Source organism: Melospiza melodia, chromosome 1 (genome assembly GCF_035770615.1).
Source record: "Melospiza melodia melodia isolate bMelMel2 chromosome 1, bMelMel2.pri, whole genome shotgun sequence".
In the NCBI taxonomy this organism is placed as follows: Eukaryota; Metazoa; Chordata; class Aves; order Passeriformes; family Passerellidae; genus Melospiza; species Melospiza melodia.
In genome coordinates, this window is record NC_086194.1 from 39,986,737 (window position 1) to 40,012,599 (window position 25,863).

General features: G+C 40.3%; 1 protein-coding gene across 4 annotated transcripts in view; it reads left to right on the forward strand.

Annotated features, from left to right (window-relative positions):
* LRRC3B (leucine rich repeat containing 3B) overlaps positions 1-25,863 on the forward strand; it is a 182,601-nt gene that overhangs the window by 121,620 nt on the left and 35,118 nt on the right. Inside the window, exon 1 of one of the 4 annotated variants that reach the window (XM_063154753.1) lies at positions 16,665-16,780. The exons of 1 other annotated variant lie outside the window; for it this stretch is intronic. The gene's annotated coding sequence lies outside the window, so the exon portion shown is untranslated. Of the gene's footprint in view, positions 1-16,664; positions 16,781-16,855; positions 16,990-17,355; positions 17,399-25,863 lie in introns of those variants that run through there. 2 more of the 4 variants (XM_063154768.1, XM_063154794.1) reach the window with 2 other exon arrangements.

Below are 25,863 nucleotides of genomic sequence, written 5' to 3' on the forward strand. Positions count from 1 at the left end.
TAACTCAACATAGACAGCTACAAGCAGTGATGCTACAGTACTTATATAGGCAAGATCCTAGAGAGGATATATTTGGTAGTAAGAAAAGGACCTGGGAAGTTTGGACATCTGCCTCCTTTTTTGAGTACTGCCCTCGTTGCACTGTGCCTTCATGGAATAGAGCAGGAGGAGATGCACTTCATGGAGCAAATGCATGGCTGATGAGTCATTTGAAAGTGCAAGAAATAATTCAACTTCCACTGACTTCAGGTGGATGGATTAAATGGAAGAATAAAAAGTACTGCACCTATATTGAAACATTAATTCATTTATCTAAAGTTATCTGCTGTGTCTGGATGCAATAGAGATCAATGGTCTTAAGGCCTCTTGCTAGTGCAGGACCTTTTGGTTTTACATGGCTGGACAGGGATGAGATCAAATGGAAGTTCAGGCAGGAGCTACTAAGGAAGAATATGACTAGAGTAAATAGGGATGGTGAGAAGTAGTTTACAAAATGTTATGGAAATATCTCCAAATATAAGCTCATGAAATTTTGTTCTGAAATTAGTAAAGTGGCCTTCTGAAAAAAAAAAACATCTTTGCAGTGAAGGTCAAGTTGGCTGGAGCTGACATTTATTTAAATAGCATGAGTTGCTATCCCTTCTCTCTCACTCTTGTATTCCCCTTCTCTTTTAAATAATCACATCCCCTTGAGAGAAATGGAGCAGTTAAAATTTTTACTTTATGGAAACTGTTGGATTGACAAAGCCTACCCACTAGACCTAATTTATAGAGATCCCAAAAGGATTTGCTGAAGGAAATCAATTAGAAGTTCTTCCTAAGGAAGGGTGTCGTACTCTGGGATGTATGTATGTATGAGTACTAAGCATTTTCCATTCATAAGAAACCATTCCTCCTTCAGACTTTTTTTTTTTTTTTGCTTGCTGACTGGGACATAATTTTCTTTATTAACATAGGTTTTCTTTAAAAACACCTGTGCAAATAATACAGAACTTTTGAAGATGTTAGGCTGGCATGACAAATTGGAAATGGAGTAATCCTGTTTTATGCAATCCCACTGCTCCTCTGAAAAGAAATTAGATTTCTGATTGTAACTGCTTTAATGGTAAGATTCTGTCAGCTTTTAAATTCTGATTTTTGTGACCTCTCCTTCTCTCAGATGAGAAAACCAGAGAGAAGAGGACTTGCTTTATATAAAGTGTTACCTGTAGAAGAAAAAGAAAACCTCCTCCAACCATTACAGATGTGTTTATTCCTTAGAAATTTCTTTCAGGGGCTTGGCATCTCTGATGAATATGAAAGGCAGTTTTAACATATATCTCCACATTAAATTCCTCAGTGCATCTGCTTTGGCAGAAATCATTACAATGGGGTTGACACGTCTGTGAACCTGAGAGGCGTTGTCAGAATACGGAGAAAAGAGCACACAAGATGAAGTCAGAGCATTTGTTCCTTGACAGCTCAGAGACACTGGCAGCCAGATAGGGCTGGAAAAAAAGAGAAGGCACTACAGTTCCTCCTCACTGATCTGAAGCCGGCAAACAGATATCATTTCAGACATAAACACTCTGAGAAGCATGGTTTCTTCAGAGGTTGTTACAAGAGTGAAGCATACTGATGCCTTCTCTGAAGGTTTATATTTCGTGACCTCATTTTAATGACTGTTTTTTTCTCACAGCCAGTCTCTGCAAAGATTCCCAGTCAAATAACGTATTTATGGTATGAATGAGAGGGTTTTGGGTGGGTTTTAAACTCAAATTTATCTCCTTATCCTTACAGCTTGCAAAAAATAAAGTTTAATGTCTGAACTACAACTGAATTATTAGATTTTACATAAATCAGGGAAGGTAAAATCCATTTGATATGCTTACTTTTTTTAGGTTATTAACATATGTAACTTCATGTCTGTAGGTCTTTTGTACTGTGACTGAAAGTATGCCTATATTACTATCAAGAAATTCACCTTGTATCAGTATCAAAAATGTCACAGCCAGGTCACCATTAGAAAATATTTTGAAAGCTCAATATTGGAAGCCCAGTAGTTTCTACTTCTTTTTTTGTTTTTCTTTTTTTTTTTTTTTTCCTCCTAGAAATGCAAGGTCAGTGAATTTGAATGCTGTAAATACTCAGGCTGTGATGGGTTTATGATTTTGTATTCAACTACTACAATGGCATGCACAGAGATGCATCCATTCTTAACTGTCTTCCAAGCTGGAAAGCTTGTGCTACAGTATGACATGGTTAGTCTTTGGAAAAAACAGATTCCAATATTCAGTGACTAAAATTTTAGAATTCCTCCTTCTTCTCTGCTATGAACCTAAAAATCTTGTTCAGGACTGCTCCTTCTGCAGCTGGTGTCCCAGTGTCTGTTCTACTTATAGTGCTATTTATAACTGGCAGTAGTGTCTTACTACCCTACCCCAAGTTATTGAGGAGAAGCACATGAAGAAAGGTGCAAAGATGAACCCAGGCCATTTGTATCTGCCCAATTCAGACAGAACATGTCTTTGCCAGAGAAGAGGTGTCAAATAAGACATTGGCCCAACCAAAACCGGAAAGTTGTGTTGCTGTCACTAGTACTCATAGCATAATGTTGACTAAGGTTGTTTCCTGGTAGACCACAGCCTTCTGTTGGTTCAGAATTGGGAAGTGAATCTGTCCCTTCCACCCCTGGGGTGAGGTTTTTAGGTGCAGTTGGTAGCAAGGAGAGATCAATTGCCTGGGTGCCAGGCATCCTGCCATAGAGCTGCCCACTTGCCAGAGCAGTTCTTCACAGCACAGGTCTCTGACATGTAATTCAGTTGGCATCACTGAGGAAAAGGAGTCTAATAACAACTCTTGGGAATTTTAACTCTGCAGTCCTCATTCTGTCTACTAATCATACATGGGTATTATTTAGATTCACAGTTTCAAAATATATCTCTATATGTCCAGCTCCGAAAATAGGTCAAAACACCTATCCCAGCATCAGCACTAAGAATTCATAGGGTAAGAATAGAAGAAAGGCACCCATAAATGTACGTCCTGAAGCCCACCCTGCCTTAACTGCAAGAGGGAAAGTGAGTGCAGAGCAGGATGCCTCAAACAATAACAAAGTGCATGGCTGAGAGCAAGATCTAAACTTGTACAGAGGTTTTCAAGCCAGTGCTTCTCTTTATGAATCTCTGCTTATCTCCCCAGTGGCACTAGGACATGGAAATGCAGATTTTTTTTCTCAAATTCCAAACCATTTAGGGCATACAAGGTTAAAGATGGCCTCTTCAGTCCCATCAAGAAGCTTGTTGGAACCAATCAGTGGTTTCAGAGAATTTGTACAATGCATTTTCAACAGCTTCTCTGTGTAAGAAAGGGGCTAAGCATCACTTCAACTACACTGGCAAGCTCTAGCCTGGGTGGCACTAATGACTTTAAAAAAAAGGCTATTCTATTTGCTATAAGATTAAGAAAGAGAATATTTTTGAACAACAGTTCTAAACTCCAGTCTACTTCTCTAATACCATACTCTTATGGTTAGAAGATGATTAACTAATATTCCCATGCATTTTATTTAACATTTATTTACTCCCAGACTTGAATAACTTAATCATAATAAAAATAGATTTATTGGTCTGCTTCTCCTTCTAGCCCAATTAGGTAAAGCTCAGAATTTTATAGGATATTTAGAACACTGAAGCAGATGCTGAATAATAACAGCTAATCTTTGTTCATTGTGATAAAACCCAGAAGAGCTTCCAATGATGGCCAAGCTCTTTTGTGATCCTGGATTGCAGAAAAATTAAGGATATCTTTGAAGTACCTCCTCTACAGACCCAATTTAATTTCCTAGTTAGTCCTCTTTTCTCATATGATCAAAATCTCATGACTTTCTAGAGATGCAGAATAGCTATTCCTGATCCTATGTTCACTTAGAGGGAAAATTTGTGACTATCCCAATGCCTCTTTTAACAGGGCCAAAAAAACCTGAAGTTGCCATGGGTAATTCCAAGTGTTCCTTCATTTATGCTGATTTTACTGAAACATAAGTTTCAAAAATATGGTATATACAAACCCAGTATTAATTACAAGGCCACAAGTGCTTTTGGGGGTATCTTATGTGGAGCCCACAGACAGCACAACACCTGTTAAATATGAGGAGTTGCCAATCTACAGGAGAAATATTCAAAATGCAATAATCTTTGTTAAACTGGTGCAGGGTCACACTCTTCCAGGTGCCTTTTTGGATTTCATGTCATGTAAGATATTACAGCATAAGGTATTCCCAGGTAATACACTTGTTCCACACATGTGTACCCTTGAGCTAGTGTTTCTCAATCATTCTATCTTCTCTCCAATGTTGCATTTTTTTTTTGTCCAACCACTCTCTGGTCTCCCATTCCAAAGAAACTGAAATAAATATAGTCTGAGAAACTAAATTTTAGCAGAAACCGTGCCTGGAAAATTCTCAAGGGTGACACCATCCATCTTGCAAGCATTGAAGTAGTAAGTCATGGCAATTAAAGTGTTGTTTCTTAATGAAAGTGATATATAGTATCCCTGGTTTTATTGCATCCCCTGTTGCTTTTTGAAGTGTGTTAGACAACTCTAAAAATAGATATAATTGCCAGCAATTGCAAAGGAGCCTGTTTGTGAATGCCAAAGAGATCTAAAGGTAGATACATTTTGAAAAAATTGAGGTGGAGTACTTTCTTTTCCTTCATCCCACGCATTGTTTGGGTGGATTCGAGAGGAGAGCATGTCCACAGAGTGCAGTTCTGCCAGAAACCCACATCAAAAGGGACAGTAAAGTCAGCAGATTGTAGAAATGGGGCTGTTTCATAAAACATCTGCCACCTATTTCAATACACAATTTTCCTCCAAAACAACAAATATAATGGTCTTGTCCATGTTTCAATGCTTATGAAAGACACCAGTTGCAGATACTCATATAGACTGTCAGTTTTCCTGAAGGTGGCAGAAATAAGAGAGCTCCCTATAATTCCCTATTTGTTCCAGAGGAGTAAAAGAAAATGTGCAGTCTTGCTACTTTCTTTTGCTCCAACTTGATCCCAATCTTGAGAAGTCACCATCTTGTTCGAGAAAGACAAAATGCTTCCCTTGTCCCACTGTGCCTGCTGCCCTTGGTGACAACCAGCCACCAATGACTTAGAGGCAGCAGAGAGGGTTTGTGGGACCCTGGGCATTAATGAAAGCTTGGGTGCTGCTGATGGATTGGAAGCCAGGGCAGCTCCAGCGCAAAGTCTGCACAGGAATACTTAGGTAGTTATCATGTGCATACTTTGTAGAAGCCACAAATGATGTAGTTTGGAGGGCTGCATAAAGGAGCAATGGGTAAGCATGGCTTACGAGAGGGTCAGCTGGTGCTCTTCACTGCTCTGCTTTTGATGGGACTGGGAAAATGATCGTGCAATATTCCCCAGATGTGACCACTCACCTGCAATGTGAGGAAGTTTACACTTGTTCCCCAGACTAGTGACTGCCCTGCAAGGCCTGTTTGGTGACCTGAGACTTAGAGCAACTCTGAGCGAGTTTCACCACAATTGTGGCTAAGGAGCATATTACCTATTGGTAATAAATAATGGCCTATTACCATTTTCATGAGTCATCTGATGATTTGATTCAAAGCCTATAAATCAAACTTTTCAGTTGCAAGACTTTTAGCAGTACACCTCCAAATATACTTCTTTCTTAGTTCTGAAAATGTAGGTAATAACTGCCACAGGGAAAAAAAATAAAAGAGAAAATGCATCCTCAGTAAAATGCATGCAGTATATGATGCATTTCATATATATATATACACACACTGCAACAGTTTTCAAATTCATCTTTCTTGAAATAATCTTAGGGACAAAGATTTTCTTCTTTGAAGACCTGTAATGGCCAAAACCATTTAGTTTTGTACTGAATTTTATCTTTCTTAAATAATAACAACTAAATGTAGTTAGGTGAGAAACATGAGTTCTTTGACACTCAAAACACCTTACAAAGGAGCACAGAGTGCAATTCATCATCATACCCCACCATGTCAAATGACGCATGTTGTTATCAACAGATACTTAAAACCAAATTCCATGGAATTTCAACTGTTTACTGCGCTATCTCTGAACATTATTTTTGCCAACTAGTATTGGGTATGCCAATATTGCAATGTTTCTTGCCTAATTTCGCCTGGGCATTACCTCAGATTATGAACTCCCATCTTCTTGAGCAGTTAGCTTTTAAAGACAAAGATGCCTTGTAGAATCTGAATGCAGTTTCTAAAATCTGAAAACTTCCACTAGCATTTTTGGTTGTCTTTGAGCTGGGTAAGAGTTGAACTATTTAATTTTAGAAAACTGTCCAAATAATCCACTCTTGTGCTGGTGGAGTAGTGTGCCAAATACTAGCCTAGAGCAGAGCTGCTTGGCACTGTTAAACTCCTGAACTAATAGGCTCATAATGAAAACAATTCAAACCAGCCTGTAAGAAGTATGGGAAGGCCCATGCACCCCTCATTAAAATGAATCTGTTTCTTCCTTGCCATTCTGTGGTAACAGGGGCCATGTTTTGACTCACCCTCCAAAGCATGCACAGTAATTGTGCACTAAATCTCTCCACAAGGAGATTCCTCAGTGCATATAAACGTAAGACGGGAAACAAGGAACCAGATGTAAATCAGTGCTTGACTTAGAAAAGATAAAAATTCCACTTCAGTTCTGTCTTGAAGGCTTAAATGGAAGAAAATTGCACAGGCCTCTTTCTGCATCAGGGGTGGATGCTGTTCTGAAACCTGGTGCTGTTTAGCATGCTCAACAGGGAAAAGAGGAATGCCGCATGAAAAATCTGCTTCTTTGTAGGTCAGATAGATACATGTCTTGACTCAGTGATGACTAATAAGAACTTCAAATTCAGTTAAATTTTTCTTTTCCAGTATACAGTTCCAAATGAGTTAAAGAATTTCTTTCCACCCTGTTTTTTACTGAATCATATTATTTCCAAGATCACGATCTTCTGATCTCATGTATACACAGAGATCTTATGATCAAAATGTTTTCAAGGTTTTCCTCAAATTCATTTTTACACATATTTGTATTATGCTTCCATATGATCTAGAGAATATTTGTCCTAAATTGGAAAACTGATGTACAGCTGACTCTTTCTTTACCTGTTCTCCTTGAATTTTGAAATGGATCTCTTTGGTTTTAGACAAACAATGCTATATCAGAAATGTCTTATTAGTAAAAAAAATAATGTAGTTGATGTTTTTGTCCTGACAATGTAGCATCCTATATAAGATCCAATATTACTGTGCTCATGCTGCATTTCTGCAAGCACAAACAATGTATCATCACTGGACAATCATTTTGCCAGATGAAGGCTGTGACTTTGTCCTCTGAGGTTGTCTGCAAGCAGATAATACTGTTGAACTAGACAGAGGGATTTACAATGAAATTCTTTCTAGTTATCATGCATAAGTCCAGGGAGCTTCTGAAAATGGTCCCTCTGAGTAATTTTAATATGTTTTTAAAAGATTTAAAGTGATATAGGCTCTGTGTCGGAATTATATGTATGGCTATTTTAAAATGGCAGTGTAAAACCCCAGCTGCACAGCTTTATCTGTGATCATATTTTATTAATCAGTTTCTTTTAATGTCCTCACTTCTATCTCGCTCTCATTATCTTCCTTTAAGTCCCTGCCCAGCTATTTCCCAGAGACCATTTTAAAATTAATTCTAATGATTTTAGGCACTTTTAAGATGATTTTCATCATAAGACTGTTCTCTTAGTGAACTAAGTTGTTAGCTGACAGCAGTATGATTTGGAGACCTTGTCCTACTGTTTGCCCCAAGGTAGCAAGAGTCAGGCCAAATCCTTGGTCTAATCCTGTTTGCTTATTTGCAATTTAAATCAATTTAAATGAATATGCCACAGAATAATTGACTCCCTTAAAATATAATAGGAAAATAAAGAGGGTCTAAGCTCCAGCTGTTTTTCAGAGAGGAACACAGCTCAGACAAATGCTGTGACCAGGCTCATTTCCTGCAATCAGAAAAACCCTGAACACATGAGAATTTTCTCTGGCCGGTTGGGAATCTGGGGCAATTTTTCCCTTCTGATTAATGATCAGTATGGCTAACAGCCTCAGATACTCCACTGAATCCGAAAGAGCTCTTGGCAAACCACTGATTTAAAGTGGGATCTAGTGGTTTTTTGGGTTAAACACTCTGGATAGCAACCTTTAGTGCCTTTTAACACAACAGTGAATGAGAAGGCTAGCCAGGACTTGTGTTAGTTAACTAGATTAGTTAAACAAGAGTGAAAATGTCTGATCTTATTGACATCCAGAAGAAATGAAACAATTATGCTTCAACGATTTCTGGTTACTTGAAAATCTTTTCTTTTGTTTTACCATTGTTGTTGTGGATCACTGTGTATCTATCATGAGTCTGTAACTTCAGCTTTGGCAATTTCCCTAAGATCAGTGTCTTGTAACAAAAAAATCCCTTAGTGGGCTTCTTTGCAGAAAGTCCTGTCTCTCCAATTTCCTAATAAACCAGAAAGACAATGTTCATGCATGTTATTTTCTCTGGACCACTAGTTCTTTTATGGTGCTTCTCCATCCTGGTTGTACTGGCAAAACTTAATTCAGTGGGGGGCTCACACTGGACTTTCTGCAAAATTCTCCAAATAGGAGACTGTTGAAAGGTGATAGTAAGAATCACAAACTGTGTTATCACCACCAGCTTCTTTTCAGAGTTTGATTTATTACTGTGGAGAAGTCTTCTTAGGATTTCAATCTTGGTCCTCCCTACTGTTCAGCACAAGAGAAAAGTAATAACAAGGGATGGCTAATATCTGAGAAGAGAAGGAAATCTTTACACATAGGACATATATATATATATACATGTTACTACAGATCATGTCATTTCCCCTGTAATACCTGTTATTACACCATAACATATTTGTCTATATCAGAACACACCTGTTGTTACACCAAAACATAATTTTCTTGTGAGACAATTTCAAGGAAGATAAAAGCACTTTTTTCCAAAAACAGTAGCTATCTCATAATAATAACTGCTTTTATGGAGCATGTTTCATTTTGTGAGCAAGATCTACCTTGCAAGTAAATTGCATATACTTTCCCATTTTATCTAGGTGCCTAAGCATGAGGTATCATTTAACCTACATATTTTGTTCTCCCAGTGTTTTTCTAGGTATTGTTACAATTATTGTTATTGTTGTTGTGTTGTCATTCAACACAAAACTTAGGCACATAGTTTACTTTAAAACCTTTAAAAGGCTCAATTGAAGACAATATCAGTACTCTTAGTATTCTTGGCACATTATTGTGAGCAAATGTGTAAATACCTGCAGGATCATTATCTTAGGTTGGCAGCTTCTTTGGGGCACACCACACTTCCACTATTGTAAAAATACCAGATAAAAATGTGGGAAAATATGCATTTTCTGTAAATATGCACAATATTCCAGCAAATTTGGCTAAGAGTTTTGTACATAACAATACTAGACATAATTTAAAAAATTCAACCTAAACCCAGACAGTCAAGCCAAATATTCTGAAAGACTCAATATAGCGCATCCTGGGTACCATGTGAATTCTACCAGAGTAATCAAATTCTGTAAGTCCTCATGATACTGTACATAAAGAAAGAAATATCTTCAATATCCTCTGAACAGTGTCTCAAATGTCCACATCTCAGATGGCTGAAATGAATAGCTGTTACGCTACTGTCAGTTGTTGCTGGACTACATTTTAAAGTTTTTTTATTTTTTCTGTTTAAGGAAGACAATAAATCCACCAAAGTTTCTCATTTTCTGCCCAGGCACCCTGCAATCTGCTTCTGGGATAGTGCTGGTTGTTTCTTATATGTCCCATCATAAACAACAATTCTTTATGGAAACATCTTTTCCATTCAGCTACTAAAAATGACAGCAAAGATTATGCAACGGAGGAGTTGCTCAGAAAACATAATTTGCAGTCTGTACATACACTCAATGACACAAGCCTATTTCTTAAATAAAACTGTAGTTTAAGAGAAACCTGTGATAAATCTAAACTGAGAAGAATATATTGATGAGCTAAGGCTATAATGTGTCCTTTTCTCCTACCCTTCAGCAACAAAAAATATCCACTTTCTGTAATGATAAGCATTATACGAAGCTATACCTACTGTGATTTTGTAGGCTTCCAGGTGCAAACATCTTGGGGATCTAGAATACCATTTTTGTTTTTAAATAATTTGCAGTGTCACACTGTTCATTGTACTGACTAGTGACACACACAACACTTATTTTTCAAGTATATTATTCAGGGGCAGTAAGTCATAGATATATGGTTTCTACCTTGTTTCACCAGTCTGAGTTGTTCTTCTCTCACTTCTTTTTGTGATTGCATCTGATTTCAAGATGCTAGAAACAAGTTTTCACTAATTATGTCAGTCTACACAGAGAAACAGCTAATTTATATTTATTCAGTAATTGTTTTCCTGGATGCAGCCACTCACCTTCCAACCACACCAAAACACCATGGTATGTTTATAAATGTTTTGCCGGAGAATGTGTTAAATATCCAAGTTTTCATGCAGGGATGCTGAGCACCGTCATGTCATGAAGATGGAACACCACCTAGTTTAAGACTGGAAGTCTTCAGAAACCTGCTTTCAATAGAGCTTTTCCACAACCAAGCTGCCACTCTGTCCTGCAGTTATCTGTCAGCGTAGGCAGGATGGCACTACTGATGGCAGAGGCTGTGACGACAGGTCTCCTCTGCTACAGGCAGATCCCTCTGATAACTTCTTCTGATGCTTGCAAGGCAAAGACCTGCAAGCAATTGGCAATATTTTGTGTTTGCATATTTTTAAATTTTGATGAGAATTGCTTGGTTTTTGAATTCTCACTGAGTTCTTCTATCTCTGGCCAGTGGCACTTGTGGCTCATGGTGTAACCATGGTCTGAGAGCTCTGGAAATTGGAGGCTGTTGTTATGTACGAGATTTAAATTTTCTTACAATTTAAGGCCAAGAGAGATCATCAGCCTGTCTGATCTGTCTTGCATATAGGTGCCTACTAAATGTTGTACATGTATGCCAAGGCTGAGAGAACCACTTTCATTAGCCCATAGTATTTTAGTCCTTGAGAAACCAATCTAAAACAGTGCCTAAAACAGTACCTGAGCTTCCTATGATACTTGAGAACTGATTAGGCATGCCCAGACAACCACAGAAAAAAAAATCCATGCAAAATATCCACCATTCTTGCCCATCTGAGCTATTAAAATTTCTACTGCTTCTGGACTGGGCTTAATTCAAACCCAAGCATCAGATGTCTAAAATTATTTTCTGCATTGGTTTAATCTCTTCCTGGCTACAGCAAGATAAATAATACATGGTTCAAGGGAAGGCAAAAAGTTCTTCTGCAGAATATATGAGACCAAATATCTCTCAGAGGAGTGGAGAAGAGATTCTTCCTCTCTGCTGTAGGCAGCCAACTGGAGCTCTCAAGTATGGGATTTGATTATACTTATTACCTTAATGCCAGCCTGAAAATGTCTGAGTGGGCAGGGTGCAATTCAAGCCATCTTGTTCCAGCCATAATGGAAGAAGTTGCACAGATGCGTTGTTCTAATGGATGGGGCCAGAGGGATCACCAGGGGATGTAGCCTGATGTGACCCTCCTTCCCTCCCTGAGCCTGCTCTGTCCATTACAAGTTCTCCCAGAAGCTGAAGTAAAGATGTATTTAAGAAAGACAGCCTTTTTTAGGACAAGATCAAACAATGGTGAGTGCACCACCTCCCTTCATAAGCTGTTACAGAGTTTAATTATCTTTACTGCTAGGAAATTGCATCTGATTTCAAGGTTGATTACATCTAACCTGAAACTTCCAGTCATTGGATTTAGTTGTGCTTTTGTCAGCAAAAGTGAAAAAGCTCACTGTTGTTATCTATTCCCTGTATTCTCCCACTCTTTTTTTAAGTAGAATATGTCCAGCTCTTTAAGCCTCCTATATCAAGACTTGTACTTGACATACAAAATATTTGGATTTTCTCCAACATTTTCTCATCTTCTTTAAAGTGCAGGCACCAGAACTGTGCTTGATATCATTGAAACACGCAAGGACTGTGCTGAATCCTTTCCTCACCAATGTACTCAGATCTCATGTAAGGGGTGATTAGCATAATCACTTTCTGAGTCTCTGCTCTCTGAGACAGTGTCCATTCCTACAAGCTTTTGGACTGTAGTGAAATGAATTTAATGTGCTGCCTGTTGGACAGTGATCATTTAGCCAATCAAATTACTGCAGAAGTAATATATCTTCTTTGTTTATTGTGCTATATGCAAGCCTTTAAAGCAAAGATTCTACCTCATGGCCCGAAACGCTGAAAACAAAAGAAAACAGTATCAGGCAAAGACTATTTCTGATGCTTGGAAATCTCCTCACATTGAGTGAAATCTCTCCATTAAAAGGCTACATTTTGAAATTTGTCAGTGAGACATTTCTTAATCCTCACAATAGGTGACCTGTTAATTCCATGTAATGCAAGACTTGAAATCAAAATATCATGTGGTATTAACTGCCTTGCAGAAATCCAAGTACGTCCTATCAATACAACTGCTTTTCTCCTGCAGACCTGTAATCTTTTATATAAATCTTCAAAATAACCAAAAATTCCACAAGTGTACGTGTTGAGAACTGCCACTAACCTGTTTTGACCAGGATTAAATAGATTTATTCTTTTTCTCATATTTAAGTATCTCAGAAACACATGCTATTTTGTGAGAAGACCAAAGCATCAGTTTCAGCTAATGGATGGCAGGCACATAGCAGAAAAATGTACTTCCCTACTTATATTGTTCTATAAATCAGAGCTAGGTGGAGTATGAGCTGAACTAGTTGAACTTATTTACAACCACTGTTTCTCTCTCAGAGTTAATGAATTACTGACAGGATCTTCTGTTATTTAAAACAGAAACTCTCTCCTAAAAGTCACTTCATCTCTTTCCTATAAAGAGACTAAGTCAAAGAACAATGAAATGTTCTTTCAAATGATGGAATCTGCCAAATACAGGAACAAGAGAAACTAGTAATGCTTCTTGAAGGGAGTGTTTAATGCCCAGTCCTCAAAGCCTTGTGAGAGTAGCTGTGCTTAGATGGTCTGCACATTGCCAGTGTGGAGCTTAAAAAGATTAAGAGACACAATGGATTTGTATGGGCCCTCTGTAAAGAGGCCTTTGATTCATGACTAATCTTCTCAGGGCAAAAGCTCATCACCCATACATGCAGCAGCAGTACCCATGGGCTGAGAGGAGAATGAGGACTGCTGGTACCACCAAGCCTAGAGAGAGAGCAGAAACAGATACACAATTTAGGAATGCAGCTATAGTGTAAACACTGTGGTTTGTGTTGCTTTTAATGTTTCCAGGCTGCAAAATTTCATGCTTTTTTGCTGTTCTCGTGCCTCAACATGGACTACTGCTCTGGGCCCTGCCCATGTCCTCCCTTGGAGTTTGGAGTAATCCCAGGGAGAAGGTGCCCCTGACATGTCTTTGCACTGCTCTCTACAAAAAAAAAAAAAAAACATACTCTAGACCATGAACAGAATATTCCCTCTAAACTCCTAAGCATGTGCTACTAGAGTTAAAAACCTTGTGAGACTTAGCTCTTTAATGTACCTACATCTAGAATATTAATTTCATACTACTGTTGGCTATGAAAAGAATTGATCCTGTAATGAAAGGAATATTAGTCAAGGGATAAAGAGAAGGTCACTCAATTTATCTCAGCACTGGAAGAAGAGGTATTCTTTGCTGATTTTGTAAAAAGCTATTAATGTCTCTGAAAATAAAGGGAATAGATGGTACCAGATGAGTCTTTAATTTAGCCATTGAAATATTTTGTTAATATTTATACATTTTTAAGGATCTAATCCTGTAAAGTCTTGTTTATATGAATACTTCTTACTCACAAACAGCCTTGCTGAATTATGTAGGGTTTTTTGCGTTAGAAAAAAATTTGTGTAAAGATCAGTACTACCAGGCCCTTAAATATTTACAAGCACTCATCAAAATTATTTTATGAGGGAAACTGAAGAACCATCTGCTATCTCCTGTTATTTAATGCTCCCTGATTTTCCTAACTGTGTGTAGAAGTCAACAAATATTAGCATTTTCTTTCTTATCTGAGGGCAGCCAAATTATCTTCTCCTTATCCTTTAAACTTACACTCCTTCCTAACAGAGGACTAATTCTTTCACTTCTGTAAAATGGACAGGCGATGCCTGTAAGCCAGTCAGCAAATCTGCTTTGTTCATGGAGCAAAGTTTCCTTCACCTAGAATGATAACATAGTCTTTCTTCTGCACACAACCACCATGACATCAGCAGTATTTCAGTCCTCAAAAATTGTGACATTTTTACCAGCAAGTAGCTGTGCATCCCTTCACAGTAATTTTCCCCAGAAAAAGTACTGTGTTCGTCTTTTCAGAGAAGCTACTTTTCAACTGAAGTTGTAGATGCTTAGCTGCTCTCAGCAGTGAGTCTTTCAATACAAACCTGCAAACCAGCTACACATGTGCAGCTGGCCAAAAAGCTTTTTATTAGGTGCAATTTCAACAACAACAAAAAAGTGTTTCTATCTTTTTGTGAAGTTGTTTTTCTTGGCAATTGGACTAAAATCATTAGGATGAATGGCTAATGCAGTAAATTAAGTTATGCATGCTAAGATCAGCCTTCTCTTGTACTGTTGTGATATTTAACAATGCAAACATTCCACAAAGTACCACTAGAGGTTCAATTTTAAAGAGAAATGACTGCATTTATATATCTTTTTTTTGGGGGGGAGGGGGAGTTGGGTGTCAAGCCAAATGAAAAGATTTGCTAACTCTTTTTTTTTTCATTAAAAAAATATTCATCAACAGCAAATCACTACAAGTAAGTTTGCAATGCTGGTAATGTGGTGTATTGCTACCAAGAGCATCCATTCTGGGTACTACATCCAGCTGCCATATATCTATATACCAAACAGAAAAATATGAACACAAGCTGTATTTGAAGGAAGGGATGCTGCACATTAGATTTTGGACTTGGGTTATCAACAATGATTAATATTTTTCTACTTCCTTAAAATGAATCTGAGTTGGTTTCAGCTAAAGGAATAAAACTCACAAAGCCTGAAAATTGTTTCCCATTGCAAATAATACAGGGCTGTTAATGCAGTCATGGCTTTAGTCAGTTTCATCAGCTTTCTGACACAAACACACTACAAAAAGAAATGCAGGCTCATGTAATAGGTTTTTATTTTTTAACTGATTGTGTCTTCAAAGCTGGGTTGAGTCAGTGTGAGAGTCGTGCAAGGGATTAATGAAAGTGATTTTTATCAAGTTGCTTTTTGTATTTGTTATTTTCTCTTTTACTAATAAGAATTTTAAATGATAGGCATACATATACGTGTTCATGAACCAGTTTGCAAATATTCCTAGGAGAAAAACCAGTGGGTTTTGCTATAGTACCAAGGCCTGGTCCTGCATTATCTTGCTAATATGATTCAGATAGATTACTCAGGGAGGTAAATATTTACTGAGATAAAAACTCACAGGACTGAGATTTAATGATGTAAATTGACATTTGGCAATGCATTTCTTTTGTTCCCCCTTCTCTCAAAAGACCACCTCTCTGTGGCCATAGCACTGGTCCTTCTGATCTAGAAGTCTCCTTTTGACAATGGCTGATATGGAGATAAAACAGTTTTGTATAGTTAGAGGCAAAAAACAGTCCAGAGGAAATCAATGCCAATTCATTTTCTGTTCCATGCAGCTTTCACCTTAAAGCAAAACAGCTAAGATGGATCTTTCTGAAACCCTTCTGCTCAGGTGCTCTCAACTAGAGACAAGCAACAAAATTTTTGCTGCACAAAATGAATAGAAAGTTTACTTTGCAGAGCCAGAGTAGAAAAGTGCACAACAGAGAATGTGTGTTTGAATGAGAGAGGCAACCAATTGGTGATATTTCCTAAAGTCTGCGTTATGACAGGCCATGCGACTGCTGCAACACAGCACACTTCACAGAAGCACCTCTTGGAAAATAAAGTCACCCTCGCAAGAACTGTGGTAAACCCGAAGCAGGATGTGAATAACTGGATCAGCACAAAAGGTTGGTGAGGCTGAGCATAGCATAAGTTCACCTAACGTAGCAAGTATTATACATTGGCAATGACAGCTGTTCACTCAGATGAGCAAAACAATTAACCTTATTCGTATTTTCCTGGGGAACCTGGCGGGCACTGGGGGGAGCAGAAGCACCCTCTGAAGCACCCCACGGTGCTCCCGACAGGCCGGGCTATCTCTCTCGGGCGGCCCCGGCCCTGCTCCTAAAGCTGGGGAGCGAGAGGCACAGTCAGCCCCGGGAGGCAGCCGGGCAGCATCCCCCCTGGCGGGCAGCACCTCCCCGCCGTGCGCTGGGAGCGAGAGGGAGGTCTCCTCCTTCTCTCGCTCCCCGCCCCGCTCTCTCCTCCCTCCGTGCCCGCCTGCCTCCGAGCCTGCAGCCGCAGCGCAGGGCAGGGGAGCGGCGGCGCGGCAGGCACAGCCTCCCGGCGGGCGCCCGGCGGAGCAGCAGGGCGGGCGGGCGTTGGCAGCGCCCGGCCCCGCCGCGCCGCCCCCGGCTCCGCCCGGCGCTCCCATGGCGCGGCGGCCCCGCGCCAGGTGAGCAGCGCTGCCTGTTGCGCCGAGCGGAGCGGAGCGGAGCCGCCGGGGCCACACGCCGAGAAGTTTTGCGGGAAGGCGCCGCGATGTGAGTTGCGGCGCCCCGCCGATGCACCGGGTGGGGGGCGGCAGCACCGGGAGAAAACTCGACGGGCAGGGAGCGGGGGAAGGCGATCAGCGCTGCTGCCTCCGAGGGGTACAGCCGTGCCGTGCCGTGCCACCTTGCCCGGCAGCGATCGGCGAGGGCCACCGGCGATGCCCCTTCCCCCAGCCCGTGCTGGCGAACCTCCGGTGTCCGTGAGTTCTGGGGGGTGACGGGGTCGGGATTCCGCCGAGGCAGCGGGAGATGGGGAGGGAATCCAGAGGCGGAGGCTCTGGGAAGGGGGTTAACAGCCTCTCGTTTGGGAGCAAACGAGGAATTTGAGACCCGCGGCCCCCGATCCCGTACCGGAGCAACATCAGAAAAAGGGGTGGAAAATCCAGCGCCCCTCCCATCCGTATGTGTTCCCGGGCGCTGTCCCTGCCCGGCCGGGTGCGGGCGGGCTGCCGGCGCTCGGTCGCGCTGCTCAGCGTGCGGGCGGCGGCCGGGGCGCCGAGCGGGGCTGCCGGGGAGAGGGGGCGGCGGAGGCGGGCACGGGAGGGAAGGCGCCGTGTGTGTTGCCGTAGGATTTTTCCACTTTGAGACCTATCAGGACCAGTCGCTACGGTTCGGGCGGCGGTGGCCGCGATGCGGGGGGAGGGGGGAAGAGGGCATCTCCCTCCGAACGCGAGCAACAAATGGCAGCGGGGGCGGCAGCCGGGCTGCAGGACAGCGGCGCTGCGCCCAGGTGCGCTGCGACGCCCCCGCTGCCCGGGGAGGCACCGGGCGGAACCGGAGCGGGTGGCGCTGGAGCTGCCCCGGGGGGCTGTGACGGGGGGCGGGTGCCCCCGGCCCGGGACACGAACGGGGGTTCAGGGATCCCGCGGCCGCGGGGCTCCGTGCGACCCGGCGCTCCGAGACGGGAACGGTCGCGACCTCTGAGCCCGCGCAGAAATGTGGGGATCTCTTGCAGCAAGCGGGCGCTGGGTACCCTGGGAACCGCGGGCTCTTCTCTCGCCTTTCTGGCGAGCTACACGTCCAGAATTTCCCTCGCCAAAAATTTGGAAAATGCCTCAGATGTGCCAGCGAGAATTCTTCTTTCCGTCTTTGCTTCTGCCTTCAAAAATTAGGAGATTTTAGACTATCGGTTAGAAAATGTGAAGGTGATTGAGGCTGCAGGTTAACATCCCATCTTTCTAATTGTCCCTAGACAGCAGAAATCGTGTAATTACAGAATGAAAACAGCCCAACGACTTGAAAAGCATAAATAGACCAACTATCTAAAGAGTCAGAATGACAACCAGGCAAACAACGTTTAGTGCTCTCCTCAAATAAGTAATTCTAGAGTTATTTACATACCTATGAAAATGACAGAATAAGCTAAAGCTTTTGAGATTATTGGAATTAATTAAAATATAATAGCCATGAGAAAATGTTACAGATTTGGTAAGGAAGGGAAAACAACCCTTCCTCAAGCTGAAAACTCTGACTGGGGTAGCCTTTTCTGAATGTTGAAAAGACCTGTCAAAATTTCTTCTTACGGTAACCTGCCTAATAATTTGTAGGTTTAAACTGGAAGGTGTGCGTCACGCCCTCCTGAAAGTGGTAGCTTGAAGGCTTTGATATAGAGCACCACAGTGTTCATATGGCTTACCTATTGATATTATTCTTAGTAATTTATTTTAAAAGTATAAGTTCCCAGTTTGGTTTAAAGGGAAAGAAAATAAGCTGTAGAATGAACTTAATTTGCAAAACCTTTGCTACGTTCAGAGTCTAATTTTCCAGTTTAGTTTCTAAATAGTAAAATTGCTCAGAATTAATTATAACTGTGATTGTGGCAGCCCTTACTTGTGCAAGTTGCCTGGATTTCTGTGGGATGACTTCTACAGGTAATATTCTCATGGCTCAAGATGGCAGGATGAGGCCCATGGTCAGAGAGTTCCAGCACGCAGCACCGTGTAGGGTTGGGTCCATTGGCGCTAATGAGATGATTTGGACTTTGGCAAGAGAAGAATGTGAGGTTAAGTCTGGATCTCTTGCATTTAGTCAGCTATTGCTGGCTGGATCACTGAACCCTGATCTTGCCATCCCTGAGGTTTGCTGTAAAGTTTGCGCTGACTTCAGTCCAGCCAAAATGAGCTCCTGTGTGATTGTAGTTTCCAGTTGCCTTAGGGCAGGTGGAAGCTGCTGAGTGTCTTGGAGATCAGGGCCTGAGTGAATGAGGATTGTACCTGCAGCTATCAAGAATCAATGTGTTTTGCCTCAAATGGGAGATTAATTGAAAGAGAAGTATCATTTAATAGGCATATAAGTCTGTGCTCTGGATCCAGTCCTGAGCTAATAAAGTCCATGAGAGCTTTGCCGTATATAAATGGAATAGCAAGACTTAAGGGTACAGGTGTGATTTGTCTTTTCCATGTGCTTTATGGACCTGTATTTCAAGTCTTTTGGGAGGTGGGAAATTCTTCCTGCTCACACTGAAACAGCATTAGAGTAACTAGAGTAACAGAGCAAGTGCATGATATGTCAGCTCAAAAAATATCCTCCCAGCAGGAGAACTGGAATTTATAAAATTCAGCTGTATTCAGAAGTGCTAACTCAAGTGTCTAAAGCCAGAGAAAAAATGTATTGCTTCATTTCAAAAGCACCTTTAGATGTTCAGTTAAATAATAAGATGCTTCTGAGTGTTGTTTTTAAGGATATTTCCTGTCACTTCACTAGGAATATTTATGTGAGTAGTGCAAAGGATACATGGCTCACTGGCAGGAAGATTTTAAACTTTTTAATGAAGTGGATGATTTAAACAAGAAGGAATATGGGTAGAAATATTTCTTGTTGCCACTTCAGTTAATCAGAAGATGAACTAAGGAAGGTACTTCCTCTCAGAGTGGAATACTGCATTTGTAATGACTTACAGGATTTTCGTGTAACTACTGTCCTTGTTGTCATCTGCATGCCTGGTCCTTGGATCAGCGCTCATTAGAGAATGCAAATTAAATTAGTGTTCTGTGGCTAGCAAAATAATGCCCCTAATTTTGCCTCATTCAGTAAGCTTTGTTCATAAGCTTAGAGAAAACTCTTGTGAAGCAATTTAGAAACTTATAATAATTTTAAGCAGAACCTTATTTCAAAATGATGGTATTTTGAGCCAAGAATAAATGATTTGAGTTCATAGAAAATGTAGCATTTACATTGGCTTGTTTGGCCACGCCTTTTAAGTTGCTATTTTATTTACTAAAAGTAACCTCTAGAAAGTGCAATTTTGATAGGACACTTCAATACTGGTATGAATCAAATGCCAGTATGTCTACTGAAAGTACAAGCAGAAAGGATTTAGGAATTTCTCAGCACCTTCAATAAGTATTTTTAAAGGGATTACAGCCTGTGAATACATGGATGAACAAGGTGTATCTTTTGCTCTTTAATCCAATAAGCTGTGGGTGAAGTAGCATCAAATTTAGAGATGTTTTGGTGAATTTAATCTCTGCTTCTAGTTTCAGTCCGGCTCTTTTCTTAAGTAGTTTCCATGCTCCCGTCATTCTGGCGTGGTTTGTTAGTCTGGATGCGCAGCAGACTTGTGGGTGCATCCTAGGGGGAAAAGGAGTGTGATGTGGTATTGGCTTTAGTCACTGCATCATCAGAGCATCAGATAAACAGTTGCTGTAGAACTTGCTGTGGAGAAGGATGTCATTAGTTCACAATGCTTAAAGATGCATGATTCTGCTTCATGGGGATTTCTGTGGGTGACTGGTGCCTGTGTCTGTACTTGCCACTGATGACCTGCACTGCTTATCTCCATCAGCACGTGTATCCAGCGCTGGCTTGGCTTTACACGCTTACTTTGAGCTTGGGAATGCAAACACAGTGCTTACTGTTACCAAACAACAGAGCATCTTTTATTTCTCTCTCTGGGCTCCGCTGAGTTCCTTCACCAAGCAGATGTTTGTGAAAACGGGCATTTTTCTGACTGACTTCTGCAGTGGACGTGGGAAAGTCCTTTTCATAAGGATCATCCCTGCTCCTGAGTTCTGTTTTCCATCAGCAAGGAAAAGGCAATGGTTGCTGAATATAAATGGTGTTTCTTTCTCTGGAGGGTATGAACTTTCGTAGTGCTGAAAAAAAGAGAGGTAGACGAATGGGAACAGATGAAGAAGGCCTGATGCCCACAAAACAGAAGTAGATTACAAGAGGGAGAAAGTAGTGGCTGATCTGAGTATTTTGTGTCTTGAAGTTGAGGTGATCTGGGCTGTACCATAGCCCTCTGGCTTGGCTCCATGCTGTGCCATGGATTTGCCATGGCCCTGCCATGGGCCTTCAGAGAAGATGTGTTGGTTGATCTCAGTGGGACTAGAAGCCTTGCTGAGGAATTGAATTTGGCTTTTTGTATCTCAGCTCCACTGACAGAAAGCAGATAAAAAATGCCTCTTGAGGAAATGGGACTGGTAAAAAGCCTTTTCAGAGATACATTGATCTGGATAATTGGACTTTTTACTTAAACAGAGATGAAAATTACCGCTACAGATCTTGATGTACTTGATTAAGGTTTACCTCTGCTTTTCAGCTAGCTAGTGTGTGTGTTTTAAATTAATTTGCCACTTCATTAATAGGCGTTTCATAAAGCTGCTAACTTATCCTTTGAGAAGAAGAAAAAAGTTAACCTCTGCTTGCCAAATAGTACTATAAAGATTCGCTAATAAGAAAAAATGAAAAGTGATAAAAGTGAGTGACAATATATAAATGGGATGCTACTCTGGCCTGGAAGCAGGAAAGCAAATGGACACTATTTAATTATTTAAGGAACAATAAATGAGAAGTCCAGTTCTCAAGTGACAGCAAAAGGAGTGATGAACAGAATTCTAAAAGGTTAGGAACAGAAAACAATGCATAAAGAAAATAGAAGGTGGACATGAAGGGAGCAAAGGGTCAGGGGATGAACTTAGGATTTCTATGGAGTTTTCAGTTGGAAAATATTACCTCCATATTATGGTACTTGCATAACAGCCAGTATTTCACTCAAATTGTGGAAGTTTAGCACACAGTGTCCTCCTGGGGGGCCACTTGATGTTCCCACTTCATCCTCTGGATGCACAACCTCAGTTAATAGGGCAGGTGCTTCTAAAGATGGCATGTCTTAGGTGTCGGGCTCTCTTAAGAAGCTTACTTCGGGGATGTTGTTAGTTGTAGTGGTGCTGTCACTTCTGTCAAAGTTGCTTCCTCCACCAAACAATAGCATTGGTTTTAAACAAAGTATTTTTTGCAGTTCACCAAAATTGGGTTACACACTTGTGCAACTGTACTCGCTAAAGATACGCTGTAAATAATGATCGTAAGTATTCAGCATTTCATTACAAATGTTTGCATTGGGAGTTAGTGGGATACATGAAAAGCATGTGAAGGCTGTTTCCCATATGTAGATTACAAATGTCTGTTGTTCTGGTGGAATTTGCTTCATGCAAAATATTCTTGTAATGCTTAAAAAGTATACATTTTTGTGTGCTTGTGAATAATTTGCAGCAAAAACGTGAAGCCTTTGGATGTGAAAATAAATCCATGGTGCTTGCCATTGTAAAGGCATTGCAATGAAAAGAAAAGGAAAAGCACTGGGTCAACAGTGTTAAGTTCCTGCTAGTATTCCCTCATCTTTAAAAGCAGGGACAAATGCTTCTTCCTCTTTAAAGAGGATCTGCAACAAAAAATTTTTATGAAATTGCTTGTTAGGTCATATATGGTTAAGCAAGCAATAGTGGTTATATACCTTATTGATGAAATGTCGTCTTATCAGCATTAAAACCAAAACAAATTTACATTACTGGTGTTTTAATTCTTGACTTTTGAACCTGTTTCTAGTCTGTTTGTAAATGAAAATAGGCACAATCTCTTTAGACTTCCATTTCAATTATTTTTATTTTTAATTCTTCACATAGCAGTGTTTGTATATTGCTTTCTATACGCTCTTTTATTAAAAAAAAAAAAAAATAAAAAGAAGAAATAAAAAAACCCGGAAAGCCTTTTCTTACACTTGTGAGAATACCTCTGTAGTGCTTTTTTTCATGTGAGGATTTAGACATTTGCCAGGAGCAAAAATTCTGGAATCAATTGGAGTTGCAGAAGAGGGAAGGCCCTCAACAGCAGGAGACTGACTGTTTGCAAGGCTGGAAGTTGATAAACCCAGGGGTCAGTCTTTATAGTAAATCTTGCTAGAGCTGGGTTTGGTTTTGTTGGGATTTTTTCCCTAGATGTACTGCAAATGGTCTTTAAAATTTATCTTGATTCTTACATTTTATTAAATGTAATTGTTGTTATAAATGTCAAAAGAGTGACCCTTCTTTTCTCATAAAATGAAGTTAACAGGCTAATTCTGCCATTGCAACCTTCAAATAGTGTGATAGTGTTTCTAAATGTTCTTTTTGCCCTTGTTTTCGGCTTTGTTGACACCAAGTCATTGAGATGAGAATTGGTGACTTTTAAACAGTCTATTTTTAACCAAGTTTGTAATAGAGTATTACTGTTTATGAATGTGTGTCAGTCCCAGTTTGCACAAGCACTGAAAGGGAAGGCTTGTATCAGAGGAGATCTGCTTCTAAGTCCTCATTTTCAACTTTGTTGTTCTCTGGGTGTTCCTGGTCCTGTTCTTCAGGTGGGAGTACCAGTTTTACTCTGCTGCTACAAGGACATCTCCTCTTTTTCAAAGCTGAGATATTTCAGACTGAAACCTTTTTCAAAGGAATGGTCTATATCCTGTTATAAAATGAGATATAAGTGGGAAATTTTGGTTTCTAGGCTCTTCTAAGTTAGAGTGAAATAACTCCTCAAACTTCAGATCACAGTATTTCTTAAACCTTTAGTTGTCACTTCTAACACACTGCATATAACCAAAGCACACAATTCAAATAAAATAAGAACATCTCTGCTTTGACTGAAAAGCAGCACATGGATGACAGCGTGCAATCCAGGTAATCCTGTCTTTTCCTGTGTATTTTTAGGCTGCAGAGCTGACATGTCATGTCCCTATACACTGGATTTGTGATCCTTTCCTGGTTATAAGCAAGACCATTGTCATTGAAGGGTTAATATTTTCTGTTCAGAAAATGTATTGGTCATTTTCTCTTTCCAGTGTCTTTCACATGTTTTGCCCCTTGACAGAAAACATTTAATCTGTATTCTGCTCATCACTTTCATCAGTTACTTGGTGTACTTATTGGCATCTCTGATGCATAGTGGGTGTTAGGAATAATTTCTTGACAGAAAGGGTTATCAAGCATTGGAACAGGTGTTTGAGTCACCATCCTTGTAGGTGTTTGGAAGATGTATAGATAAGGCACTTAGGGACATGTTTTAGTGGTGGACTTGGCAGTGCTGAGTTAACAGTTGGACTCAAAGATCTTTTCTAACCTAAATGATTCTGTGATTCTATAAATACTTATTTTGCTAGAGTAGGACTTGACAGGATTTAGACATGCAAGAAACCTAAATCTTTGGCTCAGGAAACAATCCTGATGGATACAAATGGTATTTCAATAACTTTCGATCCAAAAATGTTTCTTGCAAAGCGACAGGACTGTTCTTCTTGCCAGTCATGGCAGGTGCTCCATCTGCACAAATACCACGTAATTTGAACAAGTCAAGCTTAACAGTTTGGGGTTTTTTCCCACTATCTGCCATATTTTCAACAATTTTTTCTCTATTCCTTAAACAAGTGCGAGGCAAGGCAGCAGTGTGGAATGAAATGGATAGAGGCCAACCAATTACTTAATTGTAGTAGTTTTTTTTCAACACATTGAAAAGCAACAGTCAGTGTAGTGTCAGTGGCATTGCAACTTCCCTTGGTTGTGGGCAAAAAAAGAAAAAAAATTGCATGAATCTGTTAAAAATGGAAATGCATGCTGTTGTGTTGCCTAATGCCATCTCAGCCCTTCCCATTGTTATGCTGTCTGAACAACTATGGACATATCAGCTGTGTGCTGTTTTTTCAGTCTGGTTTGTGCAGCAACAATTGATGTACCCTCTTGTATTCAGGCTTTGTTTTCTGAGAACAGCCCTTTCTCACAAGCTTGCCATAAGGGATTTTTGCTGTTACACCTTTGTCACTGATTTCAGCTATAAATACACATCTAATTTCACAGATGTGTATTTATTTTTTCCATGTAAAAAGCTGTCATGCTAGGGATCTTTCTTGAGGTGAAATCTGACCACAGGTCAGATACATTAAAGTATGTTTTACATCATTTTCAGGATTAGTTTGTATAAAAGTACCATTCCAATCTGGACATTCCATGACTGTATTATCTCCACAAACATACTTTTACAGACCCTGACCATATTCCAAAGAACTTCCCTGAGAGAAACAATCTCTATGCAGTGTTAGCTCCATGCACTGTCATCTTAGTGGTATTTTTCACTGTGGCATGCATGACTTGGCAGGCAATGCTTTGATAATAAGTAAATGGATTTTAAAAGCTTATGGACATTTGAATTAACTGGGAAATTAGTAGAATAATGTAGAGTGAGTGAGGTTACACAGGTCCTTTATTTTCCCCTTGCTGTGGGCTTGCAGAGTAGGTGTTCTGCGGAGTCCCAAAAGGAGTCTTGTTGACTGGAGCTAGTGTGTCTTGTTTCATTGCAGCAGAATTTTATCAGTGAGCTCAGACTGCTAGTTTTAAATTCTGGTTCTTGAAGCTGTGATGTGCAGCTTTGAATACCGAGTAAATGCTTGGGCATTTGCAAAGGGAGACTAAAATATTATTAGGCTTGCAGAGCAGTTCTTCATTAATGTAAAGCACTGGTGGGCTAGGGGCTGATTCTGTGACCTCATGTGTTTCTCCATTCACTTGGCTCCTCCAAGTAGCCTCCTCCATTTCCTATGCATCCACAGTTTCCACAAACTATTTTATAAAGGTATTTTGTTGCCTTTCTTCTAAAAGTATGTAAGGATTGACCATCGAATTTAATAAATGTTGTTATTGAAGTAGAATTGACATTTTTGTAAGTGTAGATGTGATGTGTGTATGAGGAGTTAATGTGACTTGAAAAGCATTTGGTCTCAGCCCTTCCCGCCTTGTTTCTGCATTTTGGACCAGCCAGTTACAGGTAAA